The 10,093-nt window shown below is 39.7% G+C and overlaps 1 protein-coding gene across 1 annotated transcript in view; it reads left to right on the forward strand.

Annotated features, from left to right (window-relative positions):
* Window positions 1–10,093, forward strand: part of Ptpn13 (protein tyrosine phosphatase, non-receptor type 13) — a 191,552-nt gene that overhangs the window by 49,352 nt on the left and 132,107 nt on the right. The gene's annotated exons all lie outside the window — the stretch shown is intronic.

Consider the following 10,093-nt stretch of genomic DNA (forward strand, 5'->3'; position numbering starts at 1 on the left):
TGTGTTTCCTTTGCTGCCCTGGAACTCTTTGTAGAATACTCTGGCCTCATTGAGATCCACCTGCCTCTGCCCCCTGAGTGTTGGGATTAAAGGACTATACCACCATACCTGGTGTCTTATTTGATCTTATTCAGTTATTGGGAAGTAGAACTATATGAGCAGAGGATTATATAAATTTTTTTTTAAAAAATCAAAATTCCTTCTATATCTCCTGCACACAGATATGCAAAAAAACAATAGTATCTCTATATAGCAGCAATTGGAAGTTAAAATTTCAGTTAACCATTTTGTTAAAATGTAAAAATTAAAATATGAAAATTAAAAATGAAAAATTTATTAGTAAATAGGAGGAAAATAAATCTGAGGAAAAATAAGTGAAGACCTATATAATGAAATTAGAGACCAAAATAAATGGAGAGCTCTGTTTGTTCCTGGTGAGAAGGCTTCTCACTAAAGGGCAGCAGTCTTCTCTAAAGTGACAGAATGTAGTCCCATGGGCTGTCACTCTGCCCAAAGTGAGAGCACCTCCTAAGATTTAACAGAAGTTTATTGGAACTAAAAGTCGCCAAAACATCTTTGAAAAGAAAAAAGCAAATGCTGAAGACTCAAACTGCCTAATTTCAAGATTTACTATGAAGTTATAGTAACCAAAATATGCAAACTGTTATTAAACATAGTGGAGTCCAAAAATCTTCATTGATAATGAACTGCAACTTGGCGTCCTGGGACTTTTTAGTGCCTTTATAGCAAAATATAAGAAAGTTTTTATGACTGAAAATTTTCAGGTAAATCTCTAGCATGTTCACCCTTTAAAAGACTAGGGCCTGCCCGTCACTCTTCACTGCATTCCTGTTTATCTGCTGTCATAGTTGAGTTATCAGTTGTCTTTGACATGCCGCGTCTTGCTTATATTTGTAAGGCCAGAATTAACAGGTCCTTCAAGTTAAATGTGTTTGAACTAGATGAAATGGCCCTATTTGTTCCCTGGAAACAAACTATAAAACATAAAATTAACATTTGGCATTCTTAAAATGAACGGTGTAGATTGTCTGCCAAGTGTATGAAGTATCTAGAAAACAACCCCTACTCTGGTAACCCACTGGTAGTACACTGCTGCCATGGACTTTATTTTTAAATTTATGCCTTCTAAGTTAGGCAGTTTAATATCTCTTAAAGAGCTTAGAGGGGAGATTGCCATAGCATCTATTCTCTTAGAAGTCCTTGGTGAAATGTAAATGAAAATGTTGTTTTCATTTTTACACTTAGGAGATTTTTTTTAAATGTTGGTATAATATGTACAGTAAATTGTATTGTTCTTGATTGTACTACCTAAAGGAGAACAATTTAGGTCTCATTTCTCACCTAAAATTATTTCTTATACAATAACTTAAATATAATTTGGGTAAAATAGTTAACTGGTTACACTTTCTGGCTTGCTGCTGCTCTTGTGTTTGTTTCCCTTGTAGCTTTATAAGATGCAACAAAGAATACACAGAGCATTACGGAAGTATATTAAGTTATATACACCCCCATTCTGTGATGGACTTGTTAATTGGCACAACACTGAAATAAGGATAAGAACAAGCAGCATGTTAGGAGAGCCTGGTACCGTCCTGTAACACTGATTCCTGCACAGATGGAGCAGTGGTTCTTACTTGTGTTAGGTCAGCCGTGGTTCCGTCCTGAAACACTGATCCTGGCTAGGAGAGTCTGGTACCGTCCTGTAACACTGATCCCTGCACAGATAGGGCAGTGGTTCCCACTTGTGTTGAACAGTGAGTTGATGTGGACATATGAAATACTGGGTAGCGTCCCATGCCCTTTCTTGAGAATTGCACAGAAGTGCTCTGTGGCTCAGAAACACAGGCCTATATTGTTTCTTAATGACTTCAAACACTAGAGTCAGACATTTTATAAGTATGTTGGTCATAGTTGAACATCTAGCCACACAGAATTGCAGGGTCAGGCTCAATTCTCTACCTGAATAATTGAGTGTTTTGTTGCTGAGAAATTAAAAGAAGTATTTCTTATAATGAAATTCAAAAGCAGCCCTTTTGTGACCTGAAATCTTCAAATTGAGGAGTTATAGTCTTAGTAGAACAGGGTTGCAGGGCACATTTAAAAGCTATGGGCCCATGGAACAAACCAAAATTGTAGGCAGATTTATTTCTTTTAAGTGCAGTCAGCTCTCCGTATGTGTGAATTTTATCCCATGAGTTCAGCCGTGGATTGAAAATGTGTCTGTGTCTGTACTGAACACAGGCAGGGTTTTATCTTGTCATTACTTCCTGAGAAGTGCACTACAGCAACTGTTGACATAAGTAATTATACAGGAAAATTGCATAGCTTATATGTAAATGGCATACCATTTTATGTATAGCCTTTGAGTATCTCCAGGTTTTGGTGTACATGGAGGGTTCTGTAACCAGTCACCCAGGGATACAGATAGACAACATTATTATATATAACGACATTGTATCTGCTCTTTAGAGAATTCATAGTTTCTATCCTTAACCCATATAATTGTAGGAAAAATGTGTGGAATAGCAGTATAAAACATTGTATTCCTAATTTGTTGATGACAGATGTTTCTGTCCTGCCTAGTGCCAAGGCAGTCTCAAAGAAATACACAGAGGTCTACATTAATTATAAACTGGTGGGCCTATTAGCTGATGCTTTCTTATTAACTAAATCTTACATTGTACATTAACCCTTAATTCTTGTCTGTGTTAGCCACGTGGCTTGATACCTTTTTTTCTTTTTTTCTTTTGGTTTTTCGAGACAGGGTTTCTCTGTAGCTTTGGTGCCTGTCCCAGAACTAGCTCTTGTAGACCAGGCTGGCGGCTTGGTACCTTTTATCAGTGAGGCATCCTCATTGTGCTTTTTCTTGGTCTGGGTGACGACTGCAGACTGAGCCTTTCCTTTTACCAGAATTTTTCCATTCTGGTTTCCCCATCTGTGCTTCCTGCCAGCTACTGTGACTCCCAAGTAAGTGTTGGGATTAAAGGTGTATGTCACAACACAACACCCAACTAGTCTTTTTTTTTTTAAGGACTTTGACCTTTTTCTTTTTTTCTCCCAAGCCTACATATATTTTTAAACACACTGTAAACTGTTTAGAGGTTTTCTTCATCTGAATCTATCTTTATAGCTCTTTTTTTTTCTGACCATATGAGTCTTTAATTTGCTACACAATATTGCTTTGAAGGCTGGATCCATCCCATTCATTAGCTTTCTGAGAGTCTGGCTTCATGGTGGAAGTACTGGAGGGAGTCATGTTTATTGGCAGAACTCAATGGAGTTTCAGGGTCCCTACCACCACCAAGAAGCATGCTGTCAGATATTCATAAACACCAATTGTTTTGTAGCAGGGCCTCTTAAAAGGGCTACAAGGTTTTTGCAGCTTAAGCTGAATCAGGAAGCCTCTCTTAAATGAGACAAACTTGCCTCTAGCAAAAAGAGCCCCACGTGAGAAAATGCTGCTACCAAGAAGCTGTTGTTTTGTGTCTAGAATTACTTCCTAAGCTCTCTCCGGTTTTATGTGGATGTAGTTGTCCACATTGGCACCATTTGTTGACAGAGGTTTCTGTCCCACCCGTTCAGTCCCAAAGAAGTACACAGAGGTCTGCATTAATTATAAACTGGTGGGCCTATTAACTGAAGCTTTCTTATTAACTAAATATTACATATTACTTTAACCCATAATTCTTGTCTGTGTTAACCATGTGGCTTCATACTTTTTATCAGTGAGGCATTCTCATCATGCTTCCTGCAGACTGAGCCTTTCCTTTTACCAGAATTTTCCCATTCTGGTTTCCCCATCTGTGCTTCCTGCCAGGCCACTGGCCAATCAGTGTTTTATTAAACCAATACAAATGACAAATCTTTACAGGGTACAAGACCATTGTCCCACAGCAATTTGTCATAATTTTTAGAGGTTTAATTTTATTGGTAGTGAAGATTGTTGTCTTAGTTTGATTTCTGTTGCTGATAAAACACCATGATCAAAAGTAACCTGGGGATGAAAGGCATTTATTTCATCTTATACTTTCAGGGCAGGAACCTAGAGACAAGAATTGAAGCAGAGCAGGAACCGAGAGACAGGAACTCAGGCAGGGCAGGAACCTGGAGACAGGCACTAAAGCAGACACCACTATGGAGGAACTCTGCCTACAGGCTTTTCTCTAACACTTGCTCAGCCTGCTTGGTTATATAATGGAGATACCTGCCTAGGACGGCCCACATCAATCAAGAGATACTCCACAGGCTTACCTACACTCTAATCTTATGGAGACATTTTTTTCAGTTGTGCTTCCCTCTTCTCAGGTGACGGTCGCTGATGTCAAGTTGAAAAACAAAACAAAAAACTGACAGGGATAACCAGAAGACACGGGAAGCTAAAGGAAAATTAGATAGGACTGGGTCTTATGTCTTATTATGTTAAAAAAAACAAAACTGAAGCAGTCCTGGGATGTGATGGGAAAGGAAGAAGGAAATGGAGCTTTCTTCTTAAAATGTTTGAGTTAGGTGGCCAAATGAGTCTGTGGAGGAAGAAAGTAAATGTTAGGACCAGCTTCCTCTTCCCATGACCAGACAGTTAAGCCCTATTAGTTTTAAATAGTAATAACTAAGATCTTAATAGTTCTTTATTACCTACCAAGTTGCATGATTCTAGGTTCTAAAGAATCTTGTAAATACTTAAACTACGAAATGAATAATTATCAAAAGCTATGCCGAGATCTCAGTAGTAGGTGCTTAGGCATACAGCTTGACTCTGAGTGATGGGAACAAAGGAAACGGAGGGGAGAAAGGAGAGAGACATTTGTATGACTGTCATTGTTAAGAAATAAGATATTTTATTCTAGTCTAGTGAAATTTTAAAAAGCTCATAAGGGGGATTGATTAGATTGGTTGACAGTTTTCTGTAATTTTTGTTACCAGACTTCTTCTACTTCTATTGTAAATAAGACAAATTCTAATGATGATACTGTGGTGATTTATATTTAAATAAATATTTTCATTAATGAAATCATGTTGTTGTTCAAGGTAATTTTAGCTTCAGTAAAACATCAATTTGGCAAGTTGTATAATTATCTACTCTTGTACTAATTAACTGGATTGTCAACCTTTAAACCAAGTATTTAAACTTGAGGACTTTGCTAACTGTGCATGCTGCACCTTTAATAGACCACTGAGGGAAGGGACATTCTCTGAGGAATTTAATTCACGTTTCACAATACTTTGTTCCTCAAATGTTTTATATTTCTAATATGACTTGTAGGTAAAAGATACAAAAATAAAAGAAAGAAACTCAGAACTCTTTTGAGACATGGAGAACACAGCAGTGTGATCCAGCTTTGGAAACTCTGGACTTGTCTGTGGTGTGCTGTTCTACATGATTTCCCCCCAGTCCTCACAGCAGCTTTGTGGGCTCAGAGTTGCCTCACAGATGTGGGAGGTGAGGGAAGGGGACAGACTGCCTCACAGATGTGGGAGGTGAGGGCAGGGGACTAAGTTCTTAAGATCACAGTTCTGAGTTCTGAACATCAAGCCGAGAGCTTGGACTTGGGTGTCTTCTGCTTTGGTCTGACTCTTAACTGTTTCTACTCTTGTCTAAAGGCGTGAAGTGAACATTCTCTGACACTCTCTAACCTCGTGCGTGTGTAAGCTTGTGGCTTTGGATGATATCTGATCTGAGACTCAATACAGCATAATCTAAGTGCTGGAGACTCACAGGCTTGTGATAGCTTATATGAAATGCTTTTCAGCAGCTGGCTGTATCAGAAAACATCAATGACATCAAATGCCTTTGAGGTTATTTTGAGTGTGCCTGTTACAGGGACATTCAAAAGTATGAGGACATTTTATTTTCAGAACGTGATTGTTGTTCTGTCCTGTTTCATAGTGGAGTAAGTGACATTTAATAGTGGTAACAAAACTTAGGAATAAATAAGTTTTCTCATCTTATAATTAACCATTCTATTGTAGATACTGTAATTTCAGTAGATCATAGTCTACCACAAAATGCTACTATGAGAAAGTGACGAGCCAGTGACATGGCTCAGCAGATAAAGACACTTGTAAGTCTGACAGTCTCTGTTAAAAAAATGCAGGCGGAGGGGAGAGGCAGAGAGGCAGTGGAGAAGGAGGACGATGATGATGTGGAAAGGCCAAAATGAAGAGTAACTGTTTTAAGCAATTTTTGTTTAATCCTAATTTATATCATGTGATTGATTTAACAATGCATTAATTCTAAGAAAAGAACTGAATTTTTAGAGAACGCTGTATCATAGAGTAACTCTATCAAATTCTTCAACGTTTTGTATAGTTACCTCTGCATAGAGTTGTGTTAGTGACCCTGCCAGGACACAGGACAGGGGTTCTGTAAATTCTCCACTTGAACCACTAGAGCTCAGACAGGAGCTCATACATAAAGTGTCTATTCTGATCTTAAAATTAGTCCCTGTTGCTTTTGCCTTTGTTCCCTTATACCATGTTTATAACCTAATTATAATAATTTGCCTGGTTTTCTTTTTGAGACAAGACTCTTGCTATGATCCCAAGATGTCCTTAAACTACTAAAGGCTGTTCTGATACGCCAACCTCCCTGCCTCCAGCCTCAGCCTCCGGAGAGTGCCAGGATTATAGGCGTAGTTTAAGGTGGAAATCTAAAGGAAATGCAAGCACCCAAGAAGAAAGCATGACTGTTGAGTGGTGTGTGTATGTTTTTTTTTTTTTCAAACAGAACAATGAAATATTCTCTAAATTGTTTCTTTATATATCAAATTTCTGTGTTTTTCTAACTCCACCTGCGGCTGCTTGAAACTCTGTCCCAGCAACTCCTCCTGTGGAATGTCAGTGAAAGTCTCCAAGTAGAACCACACTGGCTGCTGGGAATGTTTATCAGATTTACTTTTTCATAATAATAGCATTCTTGGAGTACAGTCAGCACATGGCTAAAACGCAGGACATAACACTGTAAGCTTCTGGAATCTACTTTTTAAATACTATTTTGCAAACATTCTTTGAAGGATCTTGAAAACATTGGTTTTTAGATTCTTTCCTTTGAGTTGTCCGGAAGTAGGAATTAAAGAGTGGTCCTAGCCACAGCTCCACACTCCTCACATGAGGTTCACAGAAGCTTTTGTAATTATTTAAGAATACAGTTTGTGGGGCTGGAGAAATGGCTTAGTGGTTAAGAGCACTGACTGCTCTTCCAGAGGACCTAGGTTCAATTCCCAACACCCACATGGCAGCTCACAACTGTCTGTAACTCCAGTTCCAGGGGATCTGACACCTTCACACCAATGCACATAAAACAAAGGTAAATAAATCATAAAAAATTAAACAAAGAATACAGTTTGTGGTTTGATTACATTACCTAGGAATCTAGCACTTCCATGTCACATGCAGTGATGTGTTCTGTGGTCCCCCTCCGGGTTTATCACACGACCTTCATGTATATGTTGTAGAAACCGACAGCGATGTGTTCTGTGGTCCTCCTGCCCCGGGTTTATCACATGGCCTTGTAAAATCACTTTGGAAACATTTGTGGCTTTTCTGTATGTTTTTAAAAGAGCGAGATCATGCCACCCCCCCCCTCCACTTTATAATTCAGTTTCTCCATGTTTGCTACCATTCTTCTGCCAAAATTGCCGTTCTTCCCTCTGTAGACTCAATTTGCTGACTTTCTCTCTGGAGCCCAACCATCAGTGGTATTCCTGTGCTCACTCTCATTTTAAAGGCCACGTAGGGTTAAAGAAGAAAGAAAGGAATTTTGTCTGCGTTGTGGTTGAGGTAATGTTTTTTTATCCACAAACCACCTTTTGTATTATTATCTGTTTGTCAGATGTTTTATGCATTTGTCTTCTGCTTATTTATGTATATACTCTGTCTCCTCAGTAGTCATCGGGGGGGATATCATAGTAAATGACCTACAGTACTGATTATATTATGTTAAAACATGTAGTCGCTAAGGTTATTAATAAACAGATATTTTATAAACATGCACAAACAGCAATTGTATAAGGTGAAAGTTAAATACATATTTTTACTATAATAGTAGGTGTGAGTAACGTTGGTTGTGTTGGTGAATGAATACATTTCTTCATTTCAAAGTGATAAGCAATAATGAATTCTTAAAAACGACTACATTATGTATTCCTTTAATGATGCGGAGGCACAGGTGTGAGGTCAGAGGGCAACTTTCAGGAGTCAGAGCTCTCCCTCCACCATGCATCTGAAATTGAGCCCAGCCCTCAGGCTTGGCACCAAGCACCTCTACCTGCTGAGCATCTCACCTGCTCAGTAATTTTTAGGTTTAGCCTTATGCCCCATGCCCACCCCAGACTGGCAGTGGGTCGTTTCATCCTCGGAACTTTCTAGTTTAGTCTACCGTGCTGAAGACAGGGTAGAGCAGTCTGTGGCGAAGGATGAGACCAGCCAGCCCTCTTCTGAGCACTTCGACTTCTTGGTAGTGTTCATGCCTCTGTGTTTGCGCTGATTTTTAACAGTCTCCATTCAGAAGGGCAGCAGATTTTCAGAAACTATAAGGACTGTCTCTAAACTAAAGGCTGTTAAGAACTGGCCCTGTGTTACTGGTAGATTACCCATGCCCCAGTGGATGGTCTACATCTGCTTACATATGGTCAGCTCTAACTGAACCTGAGGATAATAATATAAGAATAATGACCACAATAGTAATGTAAAGAATTTAGGAAGTCAGGACGGAGACAGGCGGGTAGGTGCTAGAGAGAGGTAGGTGAAGGGAGGTGGTGAGGGGAAAGCATAGATACAATCAAATACAGCAGATGCATGTATGAAAAGGTCAATGTGTAAATAAGAATACTATTTCTAAAAGAATTGACATTTAGAGTTCCAGATGCCCAATTCAAGTTCAGACCTTGGTAGTGTGGAGCTGGACAAAGGTCCCGAAGAACTGATAGCAGTGTGAAGACTCGCAGTGTTGATGACATTAGAGGGGAGGTGAGACCCTGTTTTCAGGGATTGCTGGACGAAACATTCAGTCCCCATGGTGGGAATACCCCAAGACTTGGTCCTTGGTCTTCAAATCTCATGACTTTCAGTACCATCTATTCCATCAGCAATTCCCCACAATGTAATCCAGCCATGACATTACCCCACACTCCAAATCCAACTGCTTACTTGAAATCGCCCTTAGAATATTTTCAAAGGTCTCTGTAAGTCCCAAAGAAGAGTTCTCATTTCTGCCAGCGCCTTCCAGCTCCCATGTCCAGCCTGCTATCTGTAGTTTCCTGTGTTGAGGCTGATGTGACATCATTTTTCAGTTACTTAAATCAAACCTTTGCACCATCTGGATTTTGCTTCTCCTCTCATCCTGTCTAATCTTCCAGGAAGTTCTGTTATCACTGACCTGCTGCTGCAGCCTGGCTGCTCGGCTCTGACTCCTTACAGATAGGAATGCATTGGCTTCCCTCAACTAGTGTTTTTCCCTGAGTGGGCAATCTGAAAAGAATTCCTTTCACACTCTTTTATTGTGTCTCAACATCTTAAGATTCTGAGTGATAACTCTGCATAAGTTTTAGTAGAAAAACAATATATACGTTGGCTGGAATTTATTTTTTATTTTTAAGTCATGTCTTATTTATTTGTGCGTTTCTATATACATGTAGGGTTTCCGTGTGCCACCGCCCATGTGCGGAGGTCAGAGGCCAGTTGGCAGTAGTTGCTTCTTTCCTCCCACCACATGGAACACAGGGATTGACCTCAGTGTGTCAGGCTTGGCAGCACGTGCCTTTACTCACCGAGCCATCTAACTGGCCTACATTTTTATTTATTTATGTGTAAATGTTTATGAATTTACAATGCGGAATTTCCCTTTCGTGATGGCATTTTGAAACCCGGAAGCATAAGAACATGAGTTTTGATTCCCAGTACTTAAGTAAAAAATACAAAATAAAACAAGTCTGGTAGCATGCACCTGTAACCCCAGCACTGGTCGGCAGAGGCAGGAGGTTCCTGGGCAGTGCTGGCCAGCCACCATAGCCGGTCAGTCAGCCCAGCGCTGGTCGGCAGAGGCAGGAGGTCCCTGGGCAGTGCTGGCCAGCCACCA

Source organism: Microtus ochrogaster, linkage group LG1 (genome assembly GCF_000317375.1).
Source record: "Microtus ochrogaster isolate Prairie Vole_2 linkage group LG1, MicOch1.0, whole genome shotgun sequence".
Taxonomy (NCBI): Eukaryota; Metazoa; Chordata; class Mammalia; order Rodentia; family Cricetidae; genus Microtus; species Microtus ochrogaster.